Genomic DNA, 7,609 nt, shown 5'->3' with positions numbered 1-7,609 from the left:
CACTACACTGTATGATGATGAAAGCCACCATTCTCTTTAAGTGGGAAACTATAGGGTCTGCTTAGACTCATAGAGTCATACAGCACAGAAACAGACCCTTCGGTCCAACCAGTCCATGCTGACCCATAATCCCAAACTAAACTAGTCCCACCTGCTTGCTCCTGGCCCATATCCCTCCAAACCTTTCCAATTCATGTACTTATCTAAATGTCTTTTAAGTGTTATAATTGTATCTACGTCGACTCCAATGGTAAAGGAAAACCATTTCCTGCTCTATATCTACAATAATTTCTTAGAGTTAACATTATATCATTTGCTTCATTCTAGTAACTAGTTACAGGTTGTATTGATATTTGATAGACATTTTTAAGAGACTTTGAGGAGGACACAATGTCAGTTTACTTCTTCGAGATCCTAAGCTGTTGTTCCCACAAGTCCATGCAGAATCGTCATAGTGAGTGGTGTTTATGATACCTCTCAGTATTGGTCCTTTGAGACCCGATTACAGCATCTCATACCCTCCAACAATTTTTTCATTATTAATATGTATAATATTTGTATATTTTAACATTTACAGCTACGCCATTTTCCCTCAGGTTTCAAATTCTGTCAATCCAGAGGTTTCAGTGTTCTCCCAGAATGCATTCTCTTTGGCCTTGAAGGGGTGGCATGGTGGCTCAGTGGTTAGCACTGCAGCCTCACAATGCCAGGGACTCGGGTTTGATTCCACCCTTGGGCAGCTATCTGTGTGGAATTTGCACATTCTCCCCGTGTCTGTGTGGGTTTCCTCCGGGTGCTCTGGTTTCCTCCCACAGTCCAAAGATGTGTGGGCTAGGTGGATTGGCCATGCTAAATTGCCCCTTGTGTTCAGGGTGTATAGGTTATAGGGGGATGGGTCTGGGTGGGATGCTCCAAGGGTCGGTGTGGACTTGTTGGGCTGAAGGGCCTGTTTCCACACTGTAGGGATTCTATTCGATGAAGGGTTAGCAATTTGCTGGTTGGAAGACCGTTCTTGGTGAATCTCTTCCTGACAGTCTATGGTTTATAGGTCTCTTGAAGTTTTGAGTTTCCTGTTGGGTTTGTCCCAGTTGGTCGATGACGAACAATTAACCCATAATGGACTAAGGTTGCTGCAGTTCCCTCATAGGACCCCTTTGACAGTATAAATAATATACAATCTCTGCAAGTCTGCAGCTCCTTGGATGACCATACTTTTTCTATTCAGATCCCTGATCCATATCTATTGTTGTCATTCTAAATGTGATGACCATCCAACATGGTGGTGCCTGTTTTAGTGTGTGACCTGTTGTGCACCTGTTGGACTGCACCTTGCTATACATGTCCTGAATATCCTATAAGCATAGATGTGGAATCAAGCTTTTTGGTAGGATGGGAAACTGACCCTTCAGCCTGTTGCCCATCAGTACATCTATAATTTAGCTGTGCCTTTTGGAGTTTCTATTCTTCTTCCAGAGTTACTTAACTGTCCTGGTAAACAGGGTGGTTAAGAAATCTTCAGCACACTTGCCGTCATTGGTCAGACCATTGAGCATAGGAGCTGGGTTGTCATGTTGAGGTCCTGATGAAGTGTCCCGACCCGAAACGTTGACTCTCCTGGTCCTCTGATGCTGCCTGACCTGCCATGTCCCTCCAGCTCTGCACTGTATTGATGTCTAGAGACATAATGATTTAGCACCTTTCATCTCTATTCAGTATTCATTTTCTCTAACCCTTAAATAATTTAGGCTGTTCCAAAGGAGCTTCCTTAGATTTTGCAGTTTAACCGCTTCCACATTTTGAATGAAATTGAGGTCAAAATGTGCCCTCCTACTCAACAGTGTAAATTCTTGATTGTGGGTTGTGACTTTGTCATTCCCTGTTATATACTGGACCAGGTAGTTGAACAGTTGTCATTTGTAGGTGATATTTTCTTAACAATCACTCACTGAGTGATAAAATAGTGTCATTTGCCCTGGTGTCTAACTTGAAACTTGTGAGATGACCACTGACATAAATATCAGCTAGCCAAATGTAAGGTCTGGATAAAGTATTGCTTTTAGGATTACTTCAAGATTTTTCTTCTGTTGTAAACTGCCCCAGACCTTTTCATGTGGGTGGCAATTCAATTTCTTACTTTTTTGAAACTGTATATTTACTGCCCGTTTTCTGAATGTGACGAATTGTGTGACAGAGAAAGCTTTTCATGTTTAATGGCTGGACACAGCCTTGGCCTCTGTGATGCTTTTGCTCTGCAGTAATGACAGAGCATTTTAGTGTGTGGTGCCTGTCTAATCATTGCATTGGTTTCTCGTGCATTGCTTGTGGTTTGTTTGTAATTTAGGAATTGAATAGACTCCTTTACTCTGCATTTCTAATAAATGGCTCCCTCTTTAATCATGGTTTTTACAGAATGTGCCCTGCTTCTTGTGGTTTACATAAATGATTCTAACCTTATTATGGTGCCTATAAAGGATCTCTACCTTTCTGACAGCCTGACTAAAATCTCCCTTTCTTTCTCCATCTGAGTTTAAGCTTTTAATTTGATCAATATTATTACTTTAATTACTGCCTTTCCAATGTATCTGAGTCTGCAACCTCCGACTAGTCATTCCTTTGTCACCATTCACTTCAAAGTTTGCAGCCTTGCCTCATGGTGCCCACTTGCTGTGGTGGAATTTCTCAAAATCGTTCGGTTATTCTGGCCATACAGGGGCAAACTTGGTGTGTCGTGATAACTCATTTCAAAGCTAAGCAAATCCTAATACTGAAAGCATCATTTTACAATATCATGCCCATGTTACACTGGGATCACAAGGTATTAAAAAACACAAGACAGCTAGGAGGCCAATCCATGTCCTGGCCAATGGAAGAATTAGGATATTCACACATGAGGCATTTACATGCAATGCCAATGGGGAGTCATCCTCAGCATGGCTGAGCATGGAAGGCAAGCGTGAATAACCTTGCTCAGCCACCAATGAACTAATCAGTTTCATACACAGGATGTTCTTCTTCAAGACAGAGGAGAATGTAAGAGATACACAATGAGAGGGAAGGTAGAGAACTTAGAGATATCAGCAAAATTTTCTAGTTTTTCAACCATCCTTGCCTATATAAAGTCATTATTGATCATGGTGATATGTTGTCAAGGGACAGAGCTCAGTCCAATATAAAAATTTGAAGAGTGTGAGGAAGATCATACAAATGTGTGGTGATGTGGAGTGATACCAACCAGCAGCAAGACAACCAGGTTATCAAATAAGTGCAACAACAAAAAGGTTTTGCAAACATTAGTATCACATGTCCTGGAAGAGGCAAGATGGCATGCATTAAAATTAAAATTCAACACAGAATCTAGTGCCAACATGTCACCATTATGCATCTTGAAAGGCATGTACCTCTTCAAAAGAAGATCCATGGCTTGGTTACAAGAAATTGTCTCATAGTTTATAATGATCACTAGTTCTACATATTGGCAGAATCACACTGTAAGCCAATATGAAAGCTCATCTTGGCTTCCCAAAATCTCCTACTGATGGTCCAGCAGTGGCAGGCCGAGCAGTAAGCACAAATCTCAGTATGAGCAAAATTCATGAGATTCAAAACACACTCACTGTGATGAAACAGAGCACACTGCTCCCAATTGATTCAGCTGCATTTGATTCAATTACATTTGAAGTCATTCTCAAAGCTTCCAATCACCTTATACCATCAATATATGTGTGGTTAATAATATGAAAACCTTGAATATCTTTTGAAATTTGCCTTTTGCTTGGTTGAATCTTATAGATTTGTATGTGTACCTGCTTTAACACTTTCCTTGCTGCCAGCGCTGTCTTGTTGTACCATTGTGTTGATCCTATTGCACCTGTTACAGATCTTCGTGGTTTGCTGAATGGAATGGATTATATCTAAAACATGTAATTGTTGTTGTCCTGCCACTGTAGTATCATGCTTATATCTATCCACAACTAATGCATTAATAGTATTGCTCATTTTCTTAAGCAGATGATCCTTTTTGAAGGTTTTAATTGTTATAGAGCTGACAACTAATCTGATGAGTGTCTCTAAGAATGCTTCCTCAGAAAAATCACACCCATGTGCTTTGCTGTAATATCTTAAGACAAGTCAGTCCATGGACACTTAGAGATGCTGCCTGGATGACGAGTTGGTGTCTGTTAATTCTGAAGTTAATTCTTAACTTAAGATGACCTTCAAGTACATTTCAGATCTTTTCTACATCTTTCTGATCATTCATGGAAAGACCAGATGTATCAATTCCACAAAGACTGTCCTTGCCATGATTTTGACAGCTCTCTGTTGCAATTCTGTAAAGTTATCATTGGATGCCCAATCCAAAATTAAGTGTCTGCCTACCATTTCTCACTGGAAGATTTTGATTTTTGTTTCTAGGAAGAAGATTGCAATGTTTGCAGCTGTGCTATGAGGAGCATTTGACTGCTGTTTGTTATTTTTAAAATTGACATTGCAGGCATTTGTGTATTTTTAAAAGGGACAGGTTTTCTAACTTGAACTGTGTCTTCTGTCTGGTCAATGTCTATCTACAGGCTGATTTTCTGAATCCTTAGCAACTAGTGATAGGATACGTTGATAGACAAGGTTACAGAGACTCTGAGGTAGAGCAGAGTCCAACCATACACGTTTGAGATCCCAGGTTGCTCTGCCCATAACTCCATATAACATCTTCATAGTGGATGGTGCTTATGGTACTCCTCACTATTAACCCTTTCAGACCCATATACACATTGAATAGTATGTTACAAAGAGCTAGACATATTGAGCATTGTTTAATGGAGGTGGATTCCATGTGCCAAACCTTGTATCGCTAAGGATAAACTGTGTGTACTAAATAGCATAGGGAGCTGTGTATATTCAACGCTATTATACTGAGAGAACTGTGTGCTCAACAATGTGTTACACAGGCAGAGCTGAGTTTAAAGAAGTGTATTGTACAGTGAGATGTGAGGAGTCACATCATCTGTTGATGAATTGGAGATTTTGGACAAGTTTATTTGCTTGGTGAGAATGGTTGTAAAACAGAAAATTGGAAGTAAAGAAAGCAAAAATACTGTTTTTGGGAAAGGGTGGCATGTTCTATTTGGGCTTGTTTTAACAGAACTTCCAGCATCAGGTGGCAATGTTGATGGTGGACACTAATAGAATGGGTGGAGCTATTCTATTGGGTATCAGGACCTCCCACAACAGCTGGAGACAGTGTGGGAAGGCACAAAGCCGGGCATACTTGGGCAGTCCTGTAAAAGAACTACGAGCACCAGATGAGAGAAAGCACCAAGCAGGATAGCCAGAGCAGTGGAATGGACCGTCCCTGGAGGAAAGAGTATATTTGCAGGAACGAAGGAGAAGGAGGATCAGACAGATGATTTCCTCACCCATAGATGTAATTCCACATAAATTCCATATTAATAACCTTAATTTTTCTTCATGCTTGTGAATGCTAGTGGAATTTAAAAAAAAATCCCTGCTTCATGATCTTTGAGCCTTCTGTGTGTCTAAATCTGGTGTAGTTGGCAGGACTCCACAACACAGGCGTCAAGTCACTGCAGATGAGTTTAAAGATGGTTGGTTGAGATTGAATACATGGTGAAGGGGTTGAAACTGTCAATATCCATGTTGGAAGGTGAATCTGCTCTGCTATTGTTAGACGCTCAGGCATTAGCAGAGGAAATTGGATCTTCAGGTTATACTCATGGAAGAGGCTCCCACATAGCTTCCTTGATGCTGCAGACAAAGGGAGTGGTATTCCTGGTTTGGTATTCTACTTGCTGATGAGCGAGCTGCTGAACAAATTCAGGCCACAGACCTGATGACCCAGCGAGTGAAGGCTGCATTGAGGGCACAGCCAGGGGCCTCACGTGAGTGGTATTCATGATGGAACATTTATGAGGAGAAGCCCATTCAAAGATACTAAGAAGAGGTACAGATGTTCAAAGAAATTTGCAATGGATCTTTGAGGTTCTGACAAGGGTTTTTGGGAGTCAGCAATTGTCTGACATAACCACAGCACAGCAAGCTCAAGGGGAGGACATGGCTGCCATAACCCTGGAGTTTTTTTTAACTACATTGTCATCATAGATCCCGCCTTCAATCAACAGATCGACAGATGAAGGGTTGGCTAATGGAAGCAGTAAGAGGTAGGGATCTCTAAATGGAACTGAGAAGTCTTAATCGTGATCAAACTCAATTGTCTTTCTTTGACATGCAGTATCACAATCATACAGATCATGTGAAGGGTTTGACCCCTACAACCAGGAAAGAGGCTAAGTTGCTGTCCTACCTTCATGGTAAGCCTCAGGTTCAGAGGCATTCTGATTGGTGCGGAGTTTAAAGTGTTTCCAGATAACAACTCGCTCAGCTACTTTCAAGCTGGGAGCAACAGAGACCGAATGGATCTCTGAACATGTGCAGTTTTGATTGCAGATCAGACAAAATTAGCGCAAATACTTATGCCCTTTGTTAAAAGACTTCCCAGTTGAGGAGCTGTGGCTTACACTATGCCCATGTCCCAAGTCATAGGCAGCATTCCAATCCTGATTCCTTACGACATTTGTGCTAAGATTCACCAATAATCTTACAAGCAAGATCCAGACAAGGTGCAAATAGTTAGAGCCAACTGTGGTCTCTCCTTTGCCATCTAACTTGAGAAAGGGTTAGATGCACGGTTTCCGACATGGACATCAATAGACTATACCTTTACTGGAATGTCCAATCTCTGCCGACACAATGCCAGCCAATGAGAGAGTCCAACCAGGAGTCTAAACTATTGAGGATGTAGAAGATGATCAGCGGAGAAATATGGAGTCCTCTATCACTTTGTTCATGACAAAAACAGAGAAATGAAGCAACTCATCCTTCCCAAAAGCCTCAAGGTTCAAGTGTTTGTAGTAGCTTGTGATCAAGCAGGACTCCACATGACGGAGGATGTGTCTGCTCCAACCAGGGATCACTGTTCCTGGCACAGGATAGCTGATGATATTGTTTGACTACAGTAAAAATAGTGAGGCATGTACTTTGGACAAAGCAAAGAAGTGATTTCACCCAGCAGGGTATCCAAGAGACCATGAGAGGTCCTTGCAATGGATTTCAAGTCCTTGATCCCAGTCGGATTGGAGCTGATCATGTTCCCTTACTCCCAGATACCTTCACCAAATTCACTCAGGCCATTCTTACATGGCTAAAAAGCCTTAGATTATAGCCAGATCTGCCTGGATCACCTCTTATAAATGACTAAAAAGGTTTTGTTGAGCGAGTGGTGACTTTTACTCAAAACCTTAGCATTTGCCCAGATTGCTGCTGATAGAAGACAGTACAGCCATAAATGTGGACCTGAACATTCTTGCCATGATGACACAAATCACCTGCTAAACACACAAGTGGGTATTGTGTGCTTAGTGGAGTTCCCAGGAAGGCAAGACTCAAGAGTCCTGATGAAGGGTCCCGACCCGAAACATCGACTCTTCCGCTCACCTGATGCTGCTTGACTTGCTGTGTTCCTCTACATCCACACTGTATTGACTCTGCTTCCAGCATCTGCAGTTCTTGCTATCTCTGAAGTTCACAATGTAACCTC

Source organism: Rhincodon typus, chromosome 8 (assembly GCF_021869965.1).
Source record: "Rhincodon typus isolate 14 chromosome 8, sRhiTyp1.1, whole genome shotgun sequence".
Lineage (NCBI taxonomy): Eukaryota > Metazoa > Chordata > Chondrichthyes > Orectolobiformes > Rhincodontidae > Rhincodon > Rhincodon typus.
This window is presented reverse-complemented; position numbering follows the sequence as displayed.